Source organism: Sabethes cyaneus, chromosome 1 (genome assembly GCF_943734655.1).
Source record: "Sabethes cyaneus chromosome 1, idSabCyanKW18_F2, whole genome shotgun sequence".
NCBI lineage: Eukaryota > Metazoa > Arthropoda > Insecta > Diptera > Culicidae > Sabethes > Sabethes cyaneus.
In genome coordinates, this window is record NC_071353.1 from 45206187 (window position 1) to 45231479 (window position 25293).

Below are 25293 nucleotides of genomic sequence, written 5' to 3' on the forward strand. Positions count from 1 at the left end.
GCTGTACAAAACAATCTACCATCATCAAGATCTGGGTGGAAGAACAAATGCCGAGGCTAAAAACATTCGAGGAATTACGTTCTGCCTAAAGAGTGCTTTCTCGTGTCTTGTTCCGTAGACTGAGACCGTTAGCGGAGTTAATCGTCGGCGTCTACCAAACTGGTTTTCGTAAGGGTCACTCCACAACAGATCAGATGTTTACCGTGCGTTGTTAGATAAGTTCCTGGAGTACAATTTGCAGACTCATCATCTGTACGTGGACTTTGAGGCGGTGTACGATTTAGTCGAACGAAGTGGACAATGGCAATAATGCTACAACATGGATTGAAGCTGATTCGTGCGACGTTGGATGTGTCAAAATCATGCGTCAGAATAGCGAATGAAACTTCAACCGCTTGTTTGACGTTGGAATGACTGAAGCAAGGAGTGCACTCTCTAACCTGCTATTCAACATTGCCTTGAAAGGTGCAGTACAAAGATCAAACGCGAAAAGAAACGGGTCAATCATTACGAAATCTCACATGCTTCTAGGTTTTGTGTATGACGTCGATATCATCGGAATCAACCGTAGAGCAGTAGATAGGCATTTATGCCTTTTAAACGGGAAGCAGCGAGATTGGGCCTTGCCATTAACACCACCAAAATGAAGTACACGGTAGCTGGTAGGGAACGTGTGTTCAAATGGTGTTGGTGCCTTGGTGGAGCTGGATGGAGAACGATGTAGAGTACTGAAGGAATTCATACACCTTGATACATAGAAGTCAGAATTACAGATTTTTGAGCTTACTGAAATTTGGGACCTATTAATTATTTCAGTCCCTGTGAGTTCTGGTTCTACCAATGTGTCTGATGATTAAAGTACAGGACGGACTCGATTATCCGGGATTCGATTAACCGGGGATTCGATTATCCGGGTTTTTAGACTCGATTATCCGGGTGAAAAAAAAATTATTTTTTTTCAATGATTTATTTTAAACTTTAATGTTATAATTTTCATGCTACATGATGATTCCAACTTGACAAGCATTGATACACCTCCCTAAAGCTACAAAATTCCTTTCTTATATTCCTTTTATCGGCGAACGAAACAAAAATAAACCCTGCGATGATGGAATCAATTTTTTTACTTAAAAATCATCATCATTATCACTATTACTATCATCATCATCATCGTAATCATCAATAAAAAAATGCAAATAAGGAATTTTATGACTTTGGGGGAGATTGATCAATAATAAAAAAACGTTTATAATACCTAACATTGAAAAACATAATATACAAAAAATAATATTGTACCAAAAAAAATTATCAGTGGAAAAAATCGTAAGAAAGGAATTTTCTGACTTATGGGAAGATAGATCAATAATAAACAAAACATTTCTGATACCTAAAAGTCAAAAAACTTGATATGCCTAAAAAAATTTTGTACCAAAAATGATGATTCGATTATCCGGGTGATTCGATTATCCGGGCTGAAAATAAAAATGGTCACCCGGATAATCGAGTCCGGGCTGTACTTCAAAAACTATGTATATAAAAAAAATTTATACTGGCAAAATTAAAGGTCAAATTTTAGCATGCACAAAAATCTGTGATTTTGGCATCTATGCATGGCACGCTTGTGACATGTTACAACGATGTAAAAAATGACGAATTGCAATTGCGAATCGGACTTCCTACGCATTACATAGCGGGACAAGTTCAAGTTTGCAAATTCACACAAAACTGGCGCTCTACAGAAAACTAATCCTCAAGGTGGTCCTTTACGAAGCCCATGGACGCTAAAGGTAGTTAATCGACAAGTGCTTGGGTGAAAGTTAATTTTTCTGCGTAGAAAAATGGAAAATGAAGTGTACCACAGACGCATAAACTACGAGCTGTATCAAGGTAAGTAGTACAATGTGGCAGGCTCTGGTGGGCTGGGCATCTAAGACTTACTTAGTCTTACACTTACCTAGTAAATTCTCGATCTCAATTAAAATTAGCACTTGACTTATGTGGCGAGAAATGCTATTTTAAGCATATTTATGTACCCAAATTTGGGAGATAAATTTCAAAATCCCACAATATTATTAATTTAATTTCTAATGCAATTTACGTTAAGAAATGTCGAGCAATGAGTTTTATTTCCCTTCGGTATCATATGCAATCTTGAAATGTTTATTTCGCAATGCAAATGCTCATTTCGCAGATGTTCCCAAAAGATCTTTGTGTTATCTATCATCGTTGGCGCTACGTTAATAAGATCTATCTGTTCGTAAATAAACGTGAAATAAATATCAGTTCATTTTTCTCTGTAAATAAAGAACCAAAACTGTAAATATAGTGTTATACACAATTATCTTATTCTCCGTCTCTATCGTTTATATCTTCACATCGTAGATGTAGCACTGCCTGGTAGTTCCGTTGGCATCGCAGAAAGTGAAATCGATTAACACTTTCATCATGTACGAAATAATAACGATACTAATTCCATTATTGTTTATTTTGCTGATTGAATCCATGTGCCTCACCTTTATTGTTGCCGCCAATTTATTGTCTATACACTGGACTTTGAAAAGCCCGCAGCAGCATCGTAGTTAGCTAATTGCCGTTTGATGACAAAAGAAACACCCCATTACTCGGCTGTCATTCACAAACAAACCGCTTTAGGCTGTAATTTGGTATACAATTTGTGTGCAACACGGAACTAGCAGTAAATCGCACAATGCTGTGATATTGAAAATTGGTTATTTTGTTGAAAAATGACGGTATCACTGTAAATTATATTCGCGATTCGGTGAAATATAGATTTTTGCACGTGAATAAAGCTAAATATATTCCATTTTTCGCCAAGGAATAATCTACCATGCCAGACATCGTAATCCAAATATGCTGTGGAGTATGTCAAGAGGATATTACAAAGCTGAGATTCCAAACAGGACTCAGTAATTAATTAGTTGATATCTATAAAACTACCTCATAGGAGGTTAAATGCAGTCTGAATAGTAAAAAAGATTCCTATAATTCCGTTTCAAACGTTTGTCGCAGTTTCTACAGCAAAATTTTCAACCTCTGGAGTCCGCATTGCGTAAAAATATCAACGTAAAAAAACGCATTAAAACATGGGTACTTAACCGTTTTTATACCTTATTATTCTTTTTAACAAATCTAACAACCTTGTCATGACTGGCCCTACAAATTATCTCATAAAGTTAAAACGTCGCATTCGAGTCGCTGAAATTTACACCAGAAAAACATTTCACTTTTTGCAAATGACCTTCAGTCCTGAAAAAGCTATCTAAGGTTAGAGATGAGTATGTACTACGTTTATGCAAACACCAGTATGACAATACTGCTACTGAGAAAGCACTAGTAGGTACACTAAAAAACATAGGTGAAAACATAGGTAATTCTCATCAAACACACTTTTTATGTAACATTCACGTAAATTATTGGTAACTCGCACACATACTAACCAGTTTGCGTGCGATCCCTATAAATTTTATCAACTTTCCCATTAACTAGTAGTATTAAGTTCATGTAAGTTACTGTACAGAAGTTTACATGATTTTTCACGTGGATGCGCCGTATCGATTTTTTAGAGTGTATTAAAATGCGATCATGTAAAGTCTATTTAACTTTTGACAATTTACTTTCATCTATTTGAAAGACAAAAGTTTTTGTTTTTGGCACAAGAACTTCAAAAGAATAGTTGAGCTAACGCCACGGCCACACTGTTAAATCAAGACCAACTATTGAAAAGGGCCTAATACCAAAACGTGAACAAACCGACTGTGGATTGTTTTTCGTTAGGTCAGCACAGAAAACTGAATTCTTGTTCGGTTTGATTACATTTAGGCCTTTAGTCCTTTTCAATTGTTAGTCTTGAAATAGTTGTTCAGTTTTAGATAGTATACCTATCAATACCAACAATTACATTATTAACTTCCTAACACAAAAGCTTCCTTTTCAAGTTAAACCGCGAATCGTAACAAACAACAATCAGAAGCAACTTTTCGCTGTGAGTAAGCAGTACCTATCAGCATGCTGTACGCCCTCCCCTCTCTCGCGTGCTACGTGACAAGTGACACGTACGTATACCGTTCATCTGCTTATCTTTTGTGATCATTTTTACCTCGATTCAGCGGAACGAACTTTTTCACTTTTTGTACTGTCATTTGCGATACCCCGTCGATTCGGTTTTGATAGATGACGATCGCGAAACAGACATGGCCCACATTGTGGTTGTGGATGATGACTTTCTCTATCTCAACCACTCGTGCACACTTTTGTTTTGCAGCTCCAGCAGCTGTTTAATAATAGTTCTGCTGGTCGTGGGCAGAAAGGATGCCTCACAATTGCTTTGATGGTTAGCGACAGGTTTGCGAAACAAAGTTTCCCGCGTCTAGCGATGGGATCGATCCAATTTCAATTTCCTCCCACTCTTCACACCTAGAAAGGATTCAGAAGAAATATAGTTAGACCGACTAACCTAGTAGAAGTGTGGATATTTTGCTACCAAAACCATTATGCGTTTTAACCATTGCTTTAAAACACTAAATTTGAAGTATATGTTGTGGTTTGTTCCAAAAAAAAACTTCACTACTAAGTCTTATTTCCTTCAGATGCTTTTTGTTACCGATTTTTTAATTTACTGTTCAATTGTAGCTTCATCAGCTCAGTATTTGTTTATATATCAAAAGGTCAGCAGATCTTATGACCTTTCTATTTCTCATATCACCTATTTGTAAACCTATCACCTATTTCTCATAGACAAAAAATGGTAGAAGAAAGTAATACAGGGTTGTGGTAGCAAAAAATTGCGAAAATGTTTAGGGTAGATGATCCATTAGTTGCGCCACTAAGCACAATATACCCTCATTTTGCTTGTTTATTGAGGTATATGCTTCAATTAATGCTTGTGGGATATAAATTTATCAAATACAAGGTATTTGTCACAAGGCAAGACAATTGCTTTCGTTGTACGAGAAGCTTTATAATGAAAAAATGATTTTTCCGATTCAATTATATTGTACCAACAGTTGCGCTAATGTTTCCTTAATTAAGTTTGATGTTCCTTTAATTGTGTTATTCCATATACATTGCTAGGTTGCTAAGTGAAAAAACATCGTAGCAAAACTATAGATGAGCGCCTATAGTTGTGCGCTCCAACTGCGCGTTCGATTTTGGAAAATTGGATTTTAGCAAATAATGCTTTAATTTTAAATGGTGTAGTCTAACTACCAATACTTCTAAAAACCTGTTTTATATAATGAATATAATTGTTTTATCTAAAATGCTACGGTGACGAAAATATGCATTAGTAATGAATAGTAGCGCAACTATTGGTACTACCACAACTACTGGATCAACTACCCTATGGGTCATTCCACGGGAAATTTACAATCAAATTTTTTTTTCTCTTCGGGATATTTTTTTACGTTCTTTATTCAAAAAAAATCGACACGTATTTTTGTGTTTCATTGTTACTGTTGGAATTCGCAAGATATGATTTTTTAAAGTATTGTAATCCAAAAAAAATCACTATTACACTAAATACTGATTGTAAATATAGTTTGTAATATCAAAAAATGACTTTCTACCTGATGTGTTCACTATTCCACAAGCTTTCAAAATTGGTGTACCATACGTCCTCTCGATTGTTTTTCACTAGTTGAATAGTGCATTTTTATAAACAATTGCAATATTTTCAAAGCTGGAATTTTTTTTTCTCGATTTTTTTTATTTTAAAATATTTGTTCATCTTTCTCGAAGAAGCATGCAAAATTTGGAAATGGAGAAATGAAAACTTTTCCTCGGCTACCGTACATACGGGGTTACGGGGCAAAAGGGCAACACTATCCGCCCACGTGTTTGTAGATACTACTTAAAACATCCATGTCATGATAAATATTGAGTGAGGTAAAAGTTTTCCGATCGCATCCAACGATATGGTACGCCCACCTATCATTTTCATATGTACCGTGGACCCCCGTTCCTTTGACCATTTTTAATCTGAACGCTTCTTAATTTGAACGACGCAAATGCACGACGTGCATATTAAAAATAGTTCAAATGTCATTCTAAACATGACATCATTTGTTTATGCAGACAATGCACATAAACACGATTTGTTTGTACGGATCTAACGTGTTAAATCTGTTTCACGTTGCGTTTTCCCAACGATTATGATAGAAATACGACCGGTGAATGAAATATTCGCTGCTTGCAACTACCAACTGAATCAAACCATCAAAACAATAACAAAGAGCAGGGCGGCCAGTTCATACAACTTCCAGTAATTTGGGGTTGCCAGTTGTTCAAAGCAGTTGCTCCATTTTTTTTTTCTTTTTTTTTTTTTTGAGGGGTTTTAACCCAAAGCGTTATTCACTAAGCAGTTGCTCCATTTCTTATCAATACAATCTCAGATTTCAGTAAAATTTGTAGGGTAAAATAAGGTAAAACATTCCCTTACACGACATTTTAATGAAAAACTTGATTGTCGTTCGATCTTCTGACTTTTTCAACCTTCGCAACACGCATGCCTTCTAGAAAATCTCTGGTAAAAGTATCGAATTGACATTTTACCTGTAATACAAAAACCTTGAGTAAAATGGGGCAAAACCGACTTCTAGATTATCTAGATCTAGATTGTATTAAAATAAAATTATTCATATACCTTTTTCTTAACATTCTTCTTCTTTCCTTACCAGATTAGAGAGAGTTTGTATATGTTTTTTTTAACTATCAGAAAATAGGGGTAATGGGGCTACTTTCCGTCATTTCCGTGCGTTTAGACCATCACCAATCGATTTCTCGTGATTTTTTACATAATAAAAGACACTTTTTACCTGTTAAAAACGACACCACTGCAGCGAGCAGCTCGAGCCTCAACACCCCATCGTACATGGCATTCCACAGCGTAGGACCGACAATCGAGCCCTGTGGAACACCCGCTGTCACTTTATACTTCTTCGTCCCATCCGCCGTGTCGTACACTAGCGTCCGGTTCTCGAAGTAACTTTTAAGCAACTTGCATAGGTGGTCCGATACCCTTATCCTATACAGCGCTAGCGCGATTGCACCCCAGCTAGCGCTGTTAAAGGCGTTTTTGACAACGATCGTGACTATGGCACAATACCTGTCGCCCCGCCTCTTCTGTCTCATAGGCTTCCCGGCCCTGTTTATGACTCACTATGTCCTTACGGAAACCAAACTACGTCCTTGCCAGCCGGATATTACTTTCCACAACAGGCGTCAGCCCGATTAGGATTTCTAGCGCTAGTAACTTGCCTAACGTGTTAAGTAGATAGATTGGCCTGTACGACGATGGATCTCCTGGTGGTTTCCACGGCTTCTGTAGCAGTACCAATCTTTGGATTTTCTATTTATTGCGACATTTGCCCCTATTTAGACTGCCCCGATTTACACGATTATTACAGTCGAATCTCGCACACGATTTCGCTCAAGAAAAATGAAGTAAAAAAGAAGGGCAAGAAGGAAAAAGTAGTCAAACTCATAAGTTTCATATACTAAATGCCATTCTAGTGTCAGATTAACCGTGCAAAATGCGGTATGTTTCATTAAATGATTATCACAGTAGTCGAAATAGTCATAAAAGGGGCAATAACTGGACATTCTGAAGCATCCCTCTAACCATATTAGGATATGTTTGGATCGCCGCTTTGAGTGCCTCGTTCGGAATCCCGTCAGGACGGGGCGCCTTCTTCGTTTTTAAACCCCTGGCAATCGCAATGAACTTCTCATTAGTGACTGGATCGAGGATATCATTCGATTGACCGTACGGGGTCTGAAGCCACCTCACTGGATCGTATTGCGGGAAAAACCCTTCCACGAAGACCATCAGCTTATGTGGGCAGGTTTCCTGCGGAGTAGATACACCCGTCATCTTTTTTATCACCATCTGGTAAGCACCACCCCAGGGGTTTGAATCCGTATCACGGCCTAATTCCAGAAAACAGGATTTCTTGCTACGTCTAACCTTTTTGTTGAGCGCCAACCTGACCGCTCTATACTCAATCCCACGCGCTCCGACATCCGTCTCGGTTCGAGCCCTCTGCACCTGTCTTCTCGCACTGTGGCATTTGGAATGGAGGAGAACGATGGTCTCGCTCCACCAGTATACCGAGCGACGACCGTTCGTTGGCTGTCCCGTCCTAGGCATGGTTGGATCACATGCACGTATTAGGACGTTGGTCAGGTTCTAGCGCAATGAGTGCTTCAACAAACAGGTCCAACATCCGTCATTCAATCGTGTACTGTATAGCTTGGTGGTCGCTATCCGTGTACTTATCGGACACCCTCCAGCCCATGTTGACTAGCAACGTTGGGCTGCAGAAAGTGATATCCATGATCGATTGTTTTACCCCCCTGCGGAATGTACTGATGGAGCTCACGTTTGTCAAACTTACGTTCAGCTTGGACGAAGCTTCCAGTAAGCTTTACCGCCTAGGGATAGTACACATATTACCCCGCTTGAGCGCCCAAGCATTGAAGTCACCTTCAATAACAACCGGCTTGAGGTTCGTGAGCTCGTCGGTAAGCATGCACAGCATCCGGTCAAACTGCTCCGGTGGCTATATAGGTGGAACGTAGCAGCTGCAGATGTAGACGCCATCGACCACAGCAATCACGAACCCCTCTTGATCGGTCGATACCACCTCTTGGAAGGGGTATCTGTCCATGACAGCAATCGCTGCCATCCAACATTATCTGATACCCAGTTACCGTTGCCCTGAAGAACACCTGGTAATATCGCACCTCGACTCGGCTGCCATTTGCCAGGGCAACTGCTGTGCCATATCGTAGTGGTTGAGGTTAATCTGTGTAAACTGTACCATTATCGTTATTGGAACGGCCTAAAAGCCGCACACAGTGGTCCACCTGTTGCGTGCCTGTTACCTGCACCTGCTGTGCAGAGCAAACATCTAGGTGGCTTACTACACCTCCTCGCGAAGTGACCTTCCTCGCCGATATCTGTTGGTGCCATCTCAACCTTGACCTGGCCCTTCAGAGCATCCTTCAGATCATCAGGCAGTCGTAATCGCGTCGAGATTTTGGCACTCGACAAAAGGACGCTGCGACAGGACATCGACCTGACCCGCCTCGCCCGGGGTTTGCTCTACCAGCTCCCTGTACTTCAAAGTCTGGACCATTTGAAGAAGCTGTCTATTTTCATTGATGCTGGTATTAAAAACTTTACCGAAGTCTATTTTGAAGAACCAAGATTTTGGCGTATATTGAAGCACAAGCCTGCGAAACATCTCACCCAAGTATGAAGACCCTGAAATCTGTTATAACGCGCACACGGCAGTCGATGTCGGAGGACTATTTGCAAAAGTCGAGTTCTGGCTTGCAGCGTCGTCTTCAGGATGTCATTGATATAAATGGAGGATACATCGAGTAAATTGGTTTGAAAGGTCCAGATTTCTAAAATTTTGATATTATTGCTTACAGTAGTTGAAAATCGGATTAGAATAACATACCATAAATCTTCTCATTTTTGCTGCCGTACCCTGTATGCTACCGAAGTTGCCAATATTATAATGCGTAGATTTTCACAGTCACGAAATCTAAGGGTAGGCGGGGCAAAACCGTCCGCCTAAGCAAAACCACCTGTATAAAAAAAAAGTTGTAGCTCAATTTCTAATTTATCTGCTTTAAATAAACAATTGATCTATTACCTACATGTAAAAAATAAAAACATAAATATCTGTAATGATTTTCTATTTTTTATTGCGATTTGGAGACACGTCCAAAAAAACAGAGTATTTTTCCATACGGGGTGAAACACGCCCACTAACGGGGTAAAACCGCCATAGCGTATAACTTTAACAATATTCAACCAATTTGAATGAAACTGGTGGCATTGGATTCGTGAATTTATCTAATTTAAACAAATTGAATCAGTTTGCTATCAAACAATACATGGTTCCCCGAGATTCGCAAGTTCAAAGAGTGTCCGGCAACCACTCGTATTGGAAGAATATCAGTAATATAGGTATCAACAGTCTTGAAATTGACACGTGTAGTTTCCTTAGACAACAAGATGGATCGGGTTAGGCATCCTGGAGTCAATCTTTAAGGACTTGAGAGGATCTAAGATAAAATATAACAATATGGGTATTAAAGTTCCTGCAATTGATCCGGTGGGTCATTTTTTGACATTTCAAGTTGTTCTGATTGATAAAGCAGATACATATTATTTTTCCATTGCTAAGATAATTTGCTATATTTTCATAAAAAATATGTTTATTCCATGATATTTGTTCCAAGAGGGAGGAATTATTGAAAACAGCTATATCCGAGAAAACAAGAAAATGTCCATAGCGCCCGCAGGGAAAATTGGCGATTTAGATTTTTCAAAACAGTCTACCAGCTACAAACTAAGCACATTTATATTGTTTTATATAAATCTGAGATGCAATTGCAAACTATGCAATTATTTTCAAAATCTCCTTATCGCACTAGCATTATGCACGACGGTCTTGCGCCGTTCGTTGTGGACGGTTTTACCCCCAAATGACCGATTTACACATTTCACTATTTATTTTAACAAAACTGCACGAACAGTTACCTAATTTAGGTACTGTCGGATGAAGACAGGATCAGAGATGCGATATGGGTTGGATTTACTAAAAGTTTTAACGTTTTGAATAAAATAAGCCCTAAGTTCTGCGGGAAAAAGGTTATAACAAACGAAACGATTATAACGAAAAAGCAGTTTTTATTTATTTCTCCGATAGTTTATACGATATTGCTCTATAAAATTGCTTTATAAAATATTGCGTACGCATTCAGTAATATGACTGTCATCAACATTTAACACCAATTTGAGCAAGGCCCTGTAAAACCATGGTGGGAGGTTTTACCCCGGCGGGCGTTGTTACCCCGTTTACCCTTACCAGCCTGCAATGCAATTGAGTGTCATATGAATTGTATGGAAAAAGCTCAAACAGAATTAACCCTAGCTCTGAGGAAATCGCAGTTTTGGGTTATTGTTGCATATCAATTAGGCTTGATGCGCTTGAACGGACGCAATGGTAGCTTATCTCATAAGTATAATGCTGATATCATGTGCCAGCCCGTATCGTCAATATCGTAGTGAGAAATAAGTAGTTTGCTTATGCTTATGATCAGAGTAGATCATGTTTGAATAGTAGATGATGCAAATTATGTTTCTTTAAATTGCTAGGGTTACATAGTCTTGTTCACTCGGGCATGTATTGTATGTTTACCCTAGATACAAAGTCCTCATCGGAACCACGTCGATGCTTGTTCTCGCTTTAATTCAGTTTGGAAGGCATAACCGTGACTGTATAAACAGCGGAAGTTCAATAACAATAATTCACGATACAAATTAATGATTTATAAGCATAAGATTACATTTCCCGATTGAACATTTGGCACACATATTTGTTAGGTTTTATAAACTAACTCGATAGCTGTGTGTAACCTTGTGTTTCTAGTCTAGTTCCAAGTTAAGTTTATTTTTAAACTTTTTATTTTATTATTTAACGCTAATCGGTTTTAGGAAGGACATGGTTGTTGTATAAAATATATTAAATACATTCATTTTAACCAAAAAGGACAATGATTTCAGACACACAATTCTGAAACATTTTATCGTGCAGCTTTCAAAAAACACTGAATGTGTTTATAAAAAAGCAAAAATCTAGGCTAGCCAAACCTTGATAAAAAATACTTAGCAAAGTGCTTCAATTTTTAAGTCTTTAAGGGCATCGATCAACCAATAAATGAATGGAATCATGATAGTAGTACACTCATCTTTCGTGTACATGATTATTATTGATCTATTAATTATAGACTCTTATCAGGCCCATCGTTGGCTTCACACTTAACGTGAGGATCCGGTAGCTCATAAAAGCTAAAGCCTGATGCAATTGCTGCTCGGATACGGACAAATTAACTCTCCTTGACCCACATCGTTCAGTCGCTTGGGCAATGCTCGTACACATATATGTCTGCTATGCATGCACAAAACCCCAAGCCAAAGTCAAGTTCAACAATTTCTCCTGCAAGCGGCTGTTGTTCACATGTGCCTCCTACTGACTTTACAAATTCACCTAATAATTTCAGAGGCTTTTGTTAGCCAGCCAATGACTGCTGCTAATGTAAGTCTTCATTGGTTGAGTAAATACCAAGCAATGACTTTGCTATCTCTGAAAGACGTTAGCCTCTTACAAATTTATTCGTTTAAAATTGTATCTCATCCATTTAGCAAATACTTTAGCCAGTTTTACCCTAGTTTTAGGAGCTTATATATTCAACTTAATTTGCGGGCTGCTTACTTTCAATACGAATTTATATGTAACTAGCTGACCCGACAAACTTCGTATTGCCACAAATTAAACTGTGTTGTATATAAATCGTGAATCTCGGATGATCTTTGTCACAATCTCGAGTTTTGGAAGTTTCTGGGGAGTTCATGGGTGTTTTAATATTCAAATTTTCCTCACAGTAAAGTAGAAAACAGCTCCCCCCATTGCCTAGCCTGATAAAATAAAGCGGATAGCATTTAAATATTCGTCATCATTACAAACCATTTCGCCGAATACCATTTTGCGGAACACCAATTCTCGGTTGACCATAACGCGTAGAATACCAATTCGCGAAAAACCTTACGCGCGATGTTCCATTTCACGGAAAATCTTTTCGTAGAAAGTACCATTTGGCAGGGGTGACCCAACTGAAGGAAAGTAGTGGAGGTCAGTAGATCTAGGAAAATAAATAAACCTAGATAGAGGTTATCTCTACGGGAGGCTGCGCTTCCGACGGCAGGTCGCCGGCAACACTCGCAGCTTGTGGCCGTCTCGCTCTGAATTATCTACTGTTACTATTGATAGCTCAATATCTCGGAAAATTTAGAAAATAACTTATAATGATGTTCCAACGTGGATTTTAGTAAGACAAATAACTTTCTAGAACACCATGAATGCGTAAAAATTAATCAGAATAAGTTAGGGACAAAAAATAGTTTAAGTGTTTGTCCACAAATAACGCTTCATAACTAATTTCTATGAAGAGATACAGCTATGATGTCTTTGACAAACTGTTTTGTATTGATATTTATTACCTATATCTTTGCTGAGTGCATCAAACCTGTATCTTGAATATAGGTCATTCCATCTCAAACGTAGGGGAACTGTGGGTAAGACGAACAGGGTGGGTAAGACGGACAGGTGGTTGATTCTACCAGTTAGGCATTAAAATTCGTAAATGTTTTGATGGGCATTCAATCATCTTGCTGCTCATGATGTCTGAACGTTCTCGTCATCATTTAGAACTTTCAAATTTTGATAAAATGTAAAAAAACTGAAAATCAGAAGTGATCCTGCGTTTGGATGTAACTTTTTTGCCATCGAAATTAGGCTTTTTGAGTGGTTTAATTCTAAAATGTTACCAATAACATGAAATATTTCGATTTAATACCTTTTCAAGTAACGTCTGCATTGAAAAAATAGATAGTTTTATTTGCGTATGAAAAATTGCGAACGCTTTAAAAAAATGTATAATGATGGGGTGAAATGGACAACTGCTAATGTGGGTAAGATGGTCAATGAAAATATTATAATAAAATTGTTGATTTTGCTTTTTAGTAATATCTCATGCATATAAATGAAAATTTAACCGGCAAATGTGGCTTCAAACAAATTAGCAGCAGCCAGGCATGAAATAGATTTTTAAATGCTTGTTTAGATTGCCGCTGTCAAACAATTTTCGATTGGCTGCCACTGGTGGGAGGGGGTGGACTGCCCCCTTCACTTTTGCACGTTACATCACCATATTTTACGTATTCAATTCGTTAATGGTCAAAAATAATAATATGCTCTCAGTTGGGGCGATTTAGAATACCTGTCCATCTTACCCCCACACATTGTCCGTTTCACCCGCAGCACTAAAAAAGTTCACTTTTTTGGACCATTTTTAATTCTCAAAATACACATTGAAAAACAGTTTTTTTTAATATTTCACTAGCCGCTTTTGAAAACAATATATTAAACTGAAGTAAACTGTATTTAGGTTTTATAAATCATAAGTTCTCTGTATTTTATTAGACGCTCTTCTTAACCTGTTCGTCTTACCCACAGTTCCCCTACACAAAAATCGGAAAAATTGGATCCGACCATCAGCGATTTCAACCAAAGTTGGCATAATTGTTCATTTAAACCCCACAACTAATTTCCCAAAGTTTTACGCCGATTGATCAATCCCCCTAGCAGCGGCGCTACTCGCTTTTTAACAGATTTTCAAAAAAAGTAATTTTTCGGGCTTAAATATCTTTGAAACAGTTTGATGTGAAAGATCCTTAAGTCTTATAATTGTTAAGAAACGTGGAACAAACACACCGTATCTCTGCAAAATATTGATTTGATTGAGTGGTGCGTTCTGTACCACCTTACCCTATTGAAAATAAAGGTGAATAAAAGCAAATAAAGTAGTAGAATAAATTTCACCGTTTAATTTTAATACGCGGCTGCTCTGAAAGAACTCGTCGGTATCCCTTCGATTATTGTTGCAAACAACCAGAATCACTAAACTGCTACTCATTCACAATCATAGGCTAACCGCAGGCAAACAGACATAACTCTTAGAAAAATCAACAAAAATTATCGACACACAAATTTTGCCTGAGCACTGGCACCATCTATGATCGACAATCCCAAATATCGAATTATCAACAGGAGTATCTCTTGAACAAGCAAGCATTTTATACGGGGCATTCTCCTCTTTTCGTAAAAAAGCGACACTTTGACTTATACGGAGCTATTCTCAACCAAAAATAAATTTGAAATGACTGTTGCAGCGCACAAATAATGCAACAGGGAGTGTTATGTTATGTTATGTTATGTTATATTATGTTATGGAAGATATTTCAATATCAACTGTTGTTATATATGAAAATACTACCGATTGATTCATTTATTTAACGGATAATTATACTCAATCGCTGATAATTGGTATATATATTAACAATATTATTCATTTGTTAAAAATGCTTTTGTCATCGAATGCCTGAAACATGCTGACCTGAAAGAAGCATCCGCATCGTACCTTCCGTACGACTATGCGATCGGTGGGAGTACCGAAAGTCGAAACCGGTTTGCGCTTCCACTGATGCTTATGTTGCACACTTACCTTATCGTTAGTTTAATGCTTCCGTTTTTTTTGGCATAGTGCCCCAGCGTATCGCTAGCATTGTGGTTCAATGAACGTGTCGATAGAAAATACATTTCTAGGCAATAGCTGGCGCGAAAACTCTAGTGTCGGATCAACGGGGGGTAGATGAACTCTACTTAGCGTTTTGATAATTGAACGAGAGAAAATATCTAATTGTTAACCAAGTTTCAGTCAATAGGAGATGCGATGGTATGGTGTGTATTTACCAATCACCAAACCTGAAATGTTTTTTGACAATAAACGATGCTATCAAGGTTTAACAACGAAAATTTGAATATACAATTGAGTTCCACAGCTACATTACACTGTAGAATGTCTTGTCATATCATACTTTTCATTTTATTCATTTTCCAATCTTAACAGCTACATTAAATTAAAAGTTTCGCAATTATAATTGTACATAGCATGTATTTGACAAAATAAAAATATGACATTTCCGTTCATAATCTGAGATGCAAACATATTATTCGACATTAAATCAAGTTATTATAGTAGCCGGAATCCGATCGTATTTGTATTAACTCGTAACAACTGAATTCGTCATAAAACATTCGACGCAAATCGAGTCGATCGATTCAAATTTATGCAAGAAATAATTAAAATCAGCAACAAACTGAATGCCTGGTAAATGGAAATTCTTTTGCTTATGTAGGTATATATGAATTCAAGAAATAAAGAAAACAAAATTTCGCTTTCAAAGTTTAGCTTACTTTATTCGTCAAACTTCGCTCAATCCAGCGGTAATTCCAAGATAAGAGACGACCAATATCGTCCGACTGGTTGCTATAAGCAGCCTGAACGGGGCCATACTGTTCTCAAGTATTAAGAGATTTGATTTTCTTTGCAGATTGTTTTAAAATGTTTTGGCAGTCATATCCAACAATAACTTGTGGAAAACGGGAATTTATTCCGTTGTCGCAAAGCAGTTGCAACTGCCAGGCTTTAGAACACTGATCCTAATCCCAAAGTTTAATTATATACTCTAATAGCATCAGTATTAAAATTGCACGCAGATTATAAAATTGAAGCATCACCTCACGATGGGACGTGTTCAAATATTTATTTTCAATAAACAGCAAATTAAGTCTTTAACCCATTTTTATGATTTTGCATTCTCTTTTCACTTGAAAGATAAGTTATGTTAACCAATATAATTCTAATTAAATTGAAAAAAACACCAACATTGTTACTGACCTGTAATAGAATATAAATAACTACTAGATATACATACTAGAAAATACAAACCTAAAAATAAGATACGTTTTTCAACTAGTGTTTACCTATTTACAAAAGTTATATAAAACAGCAATTTTTTTGCCAAACATTTCAACTTTCAAACTTATTTCAGCAATGCTCCAACGGATCCATCCGCTTTCGAAAAACACCACTTCCCGAGGCTACATTCCAGATCTGGAGATACTTTTTATGTTTTGCAAAAGAATAATACGGATGTGGGTATTGGAATTCCAGGAAACCACTTTCAGAGATTTTCTTTTTGTTCGTTTGTCATTCTAGAACAGATGCCGGTGCTGTCTCGAGTGGTCATCATGGCACTCCATATGGATGGAACGCTCCGGCATGTGGGCATCAAATATCATGAGTTCAAATTCAGCTGGTCCTTTTTATTGTTTTCAGATGATTTGATGCGTTTTAATGATTTGTTCCCGGAATGGCCGTAACGAACCGGGCTTCCATGGAGCCTTGTCTAGAAAAACAAAGCAAGACAAAAGTTTTGGCATTCATACCATCATCCATAGCATCTCAAGCCAATTGCAGAAGTAATTGAATAGCCCTCACTGCGAAAACCCCCCGTGGGCGGATTTAAATTTCGATAATAGGATCATTCGGTTTTGTAGCCCGAATTAATGATTTATTATTAGGCACAGAACATGTTGATAAACTGCATCAATTGTGGCAGTGAAACAGGTCTCGATTAATTTTACTACAGCAGCATCAAGGCAATGGTAAAGATTTAAATAACTAAAACCACAAAAATTATTTTCAATTGTTATGATTTTAACTTTTGGTTTTTAAAACAATTGGAGCCAAAAGTTGGTACATTTCTAAATATAATAAAACTTTCTTATTACAGTAAATAAATAAAACTCAGAATAAATTATGCCGATCTGTTACTTTAGATTTGGGTCTGCACCCGAGCTGAATCGTATACATACTTTGTAGTGTAACCATTTGGCAAAGTCTTACCGACAAAAGTGGAAAAAGTTAGTTTATTTATTTTCTGTGACAATTAATTTGAGACCGTTTCACATTATCAATCAAGTGAAACAATTGGTCCTTTTTCCGCACTGTAAAGCAATTCAACAGCAACAGACAATAAGTACACATTCTGCAACTTTGCCGCTTTCAAGAACTTGGTCGTACGTAGAACGTACTTCTTCCAACATCGACTTCAAAACAAATTACCTGGTAGTAACCAAATCAGAAAGAATCATGGGTCGACCACGCATTAGTAAACTTTCGACGTCATTGACCTCCTATGACCTATGAACTCCTATCGTAGCGCTAACGTGGATTCGGATCACTGCCTAGTGAAGGTTTAAATGCACCCAAAACTTTCCGTTCGGATTTGGGAACAACATTCGGTAACAACGCCAATTTTGGTTTAATCTCACGCGGCTGAAGCAGCTAGATGTCGCCGTAAAATGCGTACTGGCTGGAAACTACGTTAGCGGAGGACGCCGAGCAGGACGGAAGACCCTCTCGAGAACTTTTGGAATTCCATCAAAACGTGGCACGGATTCAACGGATCGACGGGTATGACGATGAATGTAGGAGTGTGATGGATGAGGAGAACGTTGCGCGACCGGCTGAGGGGCGCAGTGGCACATGTCAGAACGTAGAAAGGCACAAACAGAAGAAGATGCAGTGAACTCTAATCTTCCGGGAAAACAAGCGCTGCCTGGAAGAGCAGAAATATGTGAAGTTGAAGCAGCTGCATCGTTCTCAGAAAGCGAAGATTCCTCCAGAAACTGAACGCGCCTCGCAAAGGCTTTGTATCACGAGCCGAAATGTGTCGGTATAAGAATGGCAGTATTTTGATGGCCGATCGTATCGAGACCGAAAGGTGGAAGCAGCACTTCCATGAACACCTGTATGGTGACCGGGCGGAGAACCATGGTGGCGAGAAAAGCAATTTCGAAGATGCAACAAACAGGGAAGAAGTGCCATCCAAAACGATAGGCGAAATTAAGAATGCCATCAAGCAGCCAAAAACAATAAATCGGCTGCGAAAAATGGCATCGGAGCGGAGCTTATTAAAATGAGACCAGAAAAACTGACCAGTTGTTTGTACCAGCTAATTGTTAGAATTTGGGAAACAGAGCAACTACCAGTGGAGTAGAAAGTTGGAGTTGCCTGCCCGAACTACAAGAAGGGTGACAAATTGGATTGTGAGAACTCCGTTCTCAATGCCGTATTATCGTACACATCGTATTATTATCGAAAGTCGTAGTTACTATGGGCTACACAAGGAACTGCAGTCGACCAGATTTAGCCCATACACAAGATGTACCAGACCATGTACTAGACGCTCAGCAGACTATTTGTTCTCTATTCCAATCCCCGTTCCAATAACTGTTCCAACCCCCGTTCCAGTCTCCGTTCCAGTCTCCGTTCCAATCTCGGTCCTAATCCCGATTCCACTACCCGTTCCAATCCCCGTTTCAATCGCTGTTCTTATCCACGTGCCAATCCCCGTTCCAAGCTCCACTCCAATAATCATTCTAATCTCCGTTTCAATGCGCGTTTCAGTCTCCGTTACAATCCCCGTTTCAATCCCGATTTCAATCCCAGTTCCAAACACAGTTTCAATCCCTTTTTATAATCCCTTTTTCAATTACCGTTCCAATCCCCATTTCGATCCCCGTTTCAATAATCGTTATAATCCCCGTTCGAATCCCGGTTCTAATCTCCGTTCCTATTCCCGTTCCAACCACCGTTCCAACTGCTGTTCCAATTCCCGCTCAAATCCCCGTTTGAAAATCTGTTCTATTTTCCACTCCAATAGTCGTTTCAATCCCCGTTTCAATCCCCTTTCCAAAAGCCGCTCCAAGACCCGTTCCAATCACCGTTCCAATTCTCGTTCAAATCGCCAGCGCCGTTCCAATCCCCATTCCAATCCCCATTCCAATCCCCGTCTAAATTTCCGTTCCAAGCCCCGTTCCAATCCCAGTTTCAATCCCTGTTCAAATCCCCGTTCCAATTCCCGTTCCAATCTCCGTTCCGATCCCCGTTCCAATCTTCGTTCCAATCCGCGTTCCAATCCGCGTTCCAATCCGCGTTCCAATCCTCGTTCCAATTCCCGTTCCAATCGCCGTTACAATCGTCGTTCCAACGACTCCAATAAAACTACGAAAATCAAACATACCTCAATTTATTATTCCGGTTCATTTTGGTCGAATTGTCAAATATGAAAGCCTGTGATTCGCCATCTGCTCGACTAACTCCCGACTCCACCTACTCAGCATCTCTATCTTGGTCTACAGAGTTTAACAGTACCCCCATTATTGTACCCTCAGTATTGTACCCCAATCAACAATGGCCATCGCATTGATTTTCTATGAAGTGATTTTCCGCTCAGTGTATTTAAATGAAACGTTAAGAATTCAGTCACAGAAAGATAACGACGTATCGGGCGATCGCCCGACTTGCTTCACGCAGGAAGCTGTCAACCGGCTCCCACACTTTCTTGCTTTGTCAGTTACACGCTACCGACAACTACGCAAATGATATGTAAGCAGCGCACATTACACATTTCAGGTAAATCTTCTAATATAGTATAAATACCATGATGCCATGTTAGTGAGGAATGATCACCAAGGGTCTTCAACAACCGATGTTGGTAACAAATCGCGCTGCTCACTTTTTTGATCGCTTGAAATCGGCGCAAATAAAACGTAACCCATTAATTTACTTGACAAAATAAACGATATTTGCTCTCGCGACGATTCTGGTGACGGTTTCGCCCGCGATGATTATAATTCATCACGTTCGAAAGGGTGAGAAATTAGCAATGCCGTACTAAAAAAGTTACCGGGAAAGATTGACGTCGGATCGCACAAAGCAAACCAAACGTAGAAGATCATTAAGGCAGTTCCAAATAATCCAGGGATCTCCGGACGTGATTTGGTGAAAAGGTTCTCTGTTGGAAACTGTACGGCCAAGTTCTAACCACATTCTATCCAGCTGCTGTTACAGCCGGAAAGTCGCAGGATGGTACAAGCAGAATAATATTATTCTACTAGCTGAGTGCCCGATCTAACTTAGGGCGCCTTTGGCTCACAGCCACTTGTACATCAGTTATTGTAAGCGAAATGCTTATAATGCAAAAATATTAAAATATTGTTCCTCTTTTGGAAGTTCCTCCCCATTTGTCAGCTTTGCCTCATTTGTCTACCCGGCCACTTGCACATCTGTCCCTATAAAACCCTATAAAGAAAGAGAAACAAAGAAATTTTTTCTATTTACATCTTCCGCTTATAACAACGGCCACCCCGCCCATAGGTAATGAACAGTTTTGTTATTGTGCTTTTTTGAACACAGCTTTTTATTCATTTATTAGTTTAGTGCTGCATCCTATCTTGGAACCTGAAACATGCCATATAAAGCTGATCATGAAAAAAACATGGTGTTCTCAGATCAACTCCACACTGTTCGAATGATTGCCCCTGTAACTCGAATAGAGTCGGCCAACAACACTTTGCACTAATGATCGAACACTTTTCTTACGGGTCACTTTGATTCGGTGCATAATTACACTTGACAAACCTACAGCTGCGAGCATTGCAGTTTAGTATTTCGTATTGTGATTTTTTCTGTTGCACGGATAAATTGTTACAGTCATGTGGGCGTTACTCCCCCTTCCTGTCAGCAACATCCGGTCATCAGCTCCCTCTTTTGTCCCACCGTCACTTAAGGAAGAACCGTCCAAACATTTCGGAGTCTTCCCCCTGTTACCCCCTCTTTTATCTACCCTTTTTAGTAATGATTCCCTTATATCAAGGAACATGTATGCCAAGTTTGATAGAGAACGGTCAGGGCGTTTCGGAGTTATGGTCTCCCTTCTTATTAGCCCCCCCCCCCCCCCTCTTTGTCAACCCCCGGATGCTGATGTCAAGGAACATGTGTGCCAAGTTTGACAAAGAACGGGCAAGGCGTTTCGGAGTTATGGCTTCCCCTCCTATTAGGGACCCTCCCCCTTCCTATTAGGCTCCTCCCTCCTTTCTGTTAACCCCTCCCAGTGCTTTTCTTTTGTCAAGGAACATGTATACCAAGTTTGGTGAAGAACCGTCCAGTCCATTTAGGAGTTATCCCCCTCCCCCCGTCTTATCAACCCCCCAGTGCTGATTCCCGTATCCCGTCAAGGAATATGTGTGCCAAGTTTGCCAAGTAGCGATCGTTCAAGGCGTTCTGGAGTTATGGTGGAACATACAAACTCACGCTCACTTTTATATACATATACTAGCTGAATGCCCGATCTCTTTCGGGGCCCCTTTGTCACTCAATCACTTGTACATCTCTTTTTGTAGCAAAAACTCTCATAATGCAAGAAACAAAACCCTTTTTTCATTTGAAGATGTCTACTCCCTTTGTCAGTTCCTCTCACGTTGTCCCCCAACCACATGTAAAACTGTCTTCTTCTCGGTAATCCCTGTAAATCGACACAAAGCCTTTTTTACGTCTTTGGACCTCCCCCCTTTCAATGGCCACCCTATTCCCCTTTTCAGAAGTAAAACAACTTGTATAGCTGCTATCGTTCCAAATGCAAGAGAACAAGAGAAACGCACCCCTTTACCCATTTGTACCTTTCTCTCCCCTTGTAAGAGACCGTCTTCCTCTTTTGTCAACCCCCGGCAGAAAAGAATCATGCCACAAACATGTGTTTGACAGACAACGATAAAGAACAGTCAAAAAGTTCCGGAGCTATGGCGGAACAAACATTCATACTCACGTTCCTCGTCCCCCTACATGTCAGTTCCTTCCCAGTCAGCTCCCCCTTCTGTCGCGTAGCTAATTATGCATCGGTTAGCTCTATGAAAATCCCTATAATGGAGACGAAACAAAAGTTTATTTACCATATATTACTCCTCGGTGGGACCCCCATCTTTTCTCAAAGTCAGTTACACTACTGCAATCAGTTTAAATGCAAGAAAAACGCTACCCCTTTTACTTATTAAGATCTCTCCCCCCTTGTTAGGGATTCCCTTATGTCAACTTCCCATTACTGATTCCCTAATGTCAAGGAACATTTGTGACAAGTTTGACAAAGAATTGTCCAGGCATTTCGGAGTTATGGCCTGCTCCCTGTTATGAGCCTCCCCCATGTTATGACCCCCCCCCCTTTTGTCAACCACCTGAGTTCTGATTCCCTCATGTCAAGGAACATATATGCCAAGTTTGGTTAAGAACCGTCGAGGCATTTCGGAGTTACAGCCTCCCCCCCTGTTACGAACCCCCACCCCCCTCCTCTTCTTGTCAACCCTTCAGTGCTGATTCCCTCATGTCATGGAACATGTAGGCCAAGTTTGGTTAAGAACCGTCCAGGCATTTCGAAGTTATGGCCATACCCCCCCTGTTACGATCTCCCCCCTCCTCTCAACCCCACGGTGCTGTTTCCCTTATATCAAGGAATATGTGTGCTAAGCTTGGTAGTGATCGGTCAAGGCGTTCTGGAGTTAAGATAGGGTACGGGAGGGTATTCCCAGCACGCTACTAATTTCGGCATGCATTACCTTTTTTGGCTACACTTTCCCAAATAGAAACTTTGCCGCTATATAACTATACTGAAACGAATGTAGCATTCATATGCTTTAATATGTTATAACTATTTTCATAAAAATTTAAGTAATTTGCTCAATTTAATTCAAAACACTGTTTTTCCACTGGCGCGTAATCAGGCTGAAAAAACCAGCAGCAATCGCTTACGCGTGTCCGCTCTTGATGATGGTTTGGAAAACACACAATTAAGATCACGTTTACTTATCCTAGAAACTAAACAGCTGTGAATATGCTATCACAGAACAATTCTACTTCTTTTTATCACGGAAGAACACAAAAATTCCCCTCTGATATGAAAATATAAATCAATTTTCATTCACTAACCATTAGCAGCATTTTGTTTTTAATTCCAGCATATGGTGCGTTATTTACACTACTACCGATATTTGAGGCCCGAAACGCCTGAAAAGCTTCTATCGTGTTGACATAGGTAGTATTTGAGTGACAACCACTTGCTTCTGGCGCTAATGTATATGAACGATTCAATAATACGCTAGCGCCAGCAGTAAGCTTTTGTCACTGCAAAACTAATTACGTTCAATGATCCCGGAATGTAGGCAATACCGAAATGTTATCCATCGGTCTCTTTTGATCTGTTTTTGCAAAGCATCTAATCCCTGTGCAGGCTACTTTGGCCGGTCGCATTTAAAAAACACAGACACCACTATAGAAAATGGACTCAATTTAACCGCAGCGACTTCATCATTTCTCGCGACTATAACTCAAATTCAGTAGCGTGTCATTAAAACCAAAATACACACTGATATTCAGTAAACAATATTCTATCAACTGGTATAAAAATCTTCTCGAATCTCGAATAAATATAGTTTCAACGTATTCCTGAATCTTGTTCAGGCTACCGCTTAATGGGCTAGAAATACCCACCCGTACCCTAGATTTAAAAAAAGTATGAATCCAACAAATTGTCCAGATTTTCTTCCTATCGAAAAATATCGACCAATTGTCAAGTGTAAATTGAAGAAGTGCTGCAGAACCATCTGATATTGCAAAGTGGTGGATAAAGTTGACAGATACGATTGACAACGTCAATATGTAGAAAATGTTGGAAGGTATTCTGCGAAAAGTTCAAAACTTTATCAGAAAAAAAGAAGAGCAATGTTTTCTGTATTTTTTCCTTTAGCACAATACAAAATTTACAAAAATATACATTTAAACATTTTGTACTTTATTTTTTCATAAATAAGTTGAATTCTATTAGGATGGAACAGACTCTTACTTTCTATCCGGAACAGACTTAATGACTACACTTAATGACACACTTCATCTTCTTCCCAAGTAGCCCGAAAACTCTCGCTGTCGAAATGGAATAAAATTTTCAACCCTCTTGTAGGGGAGCTGTCGGTAAAACCGAAACCCTAACAATTTGCACAAAAATTCCATATTTGTCCAAGAAACCTGCCGGAATCTTAGTTTAACTCTAAACTTAACGCAATTTTTTACCAAAACATAAAAATAAACGCATTAAACTTTAAACACGTACTATCTAGAACCACAAACCCTGTATCGGTTTACTCTGACTAGAGGTGTCAATTTTACCCCGAATTGACTCAAAATTTCAGAACAATAGTTTAGAACAGCAATAAACGAAAAAATCGCCCGTGTTTTTACAAAGTAGACTAAAGAATAATCGGCAATAAATTAAGGATGCAAAGAGCACCGAATTTTACAAATTTTTCCTACTAAAACACCTCAATTCCACTATTTTACAGAGACTGTTTCTTCACTGCTTACTGGTTTTGTTTTGCTGTTTGTTTTGACAGCTATGGAACTTCGGCGATGTTAAAATGACTCGAAACGTAATAAATCGAGTGTAAACATATTCCATTAGACAATTGGCAAAAAACAGCTTATAACCTAAAAAATCGAGGAGTTTCGGTTTTACCCACAGTATTGGTTTTACCCGGAGTACCCCTACCAACTTCTACCAATATGTTTGGTTCAATACGTTGATTAGCTTCCGAGAAATAAGAGAAAAGGGAAAATAGGTCACCATTTTCGTGTTTAGCAAACTCAAATAAAGAAATTAAGTTTTATCGGAAGTATTTTTAAACTAAAGTGGTAAAGTTTTTTAGCTATTTTACCTCCGCTCTCTACTTGTTTCGCATCAAATAATCTTGATTGATTGATTGATTTTTCCGCTAAGTTTATCTTAAATATGTATGATTGTTCCGCTATTTTCCAGGCACATTTTAGTCATCTTTCATTTCGTTATCATCTGGAAAGAAAAAAGGAGCTGCCTCTAAGGTATAATGCAATTTGCACCAAATATCG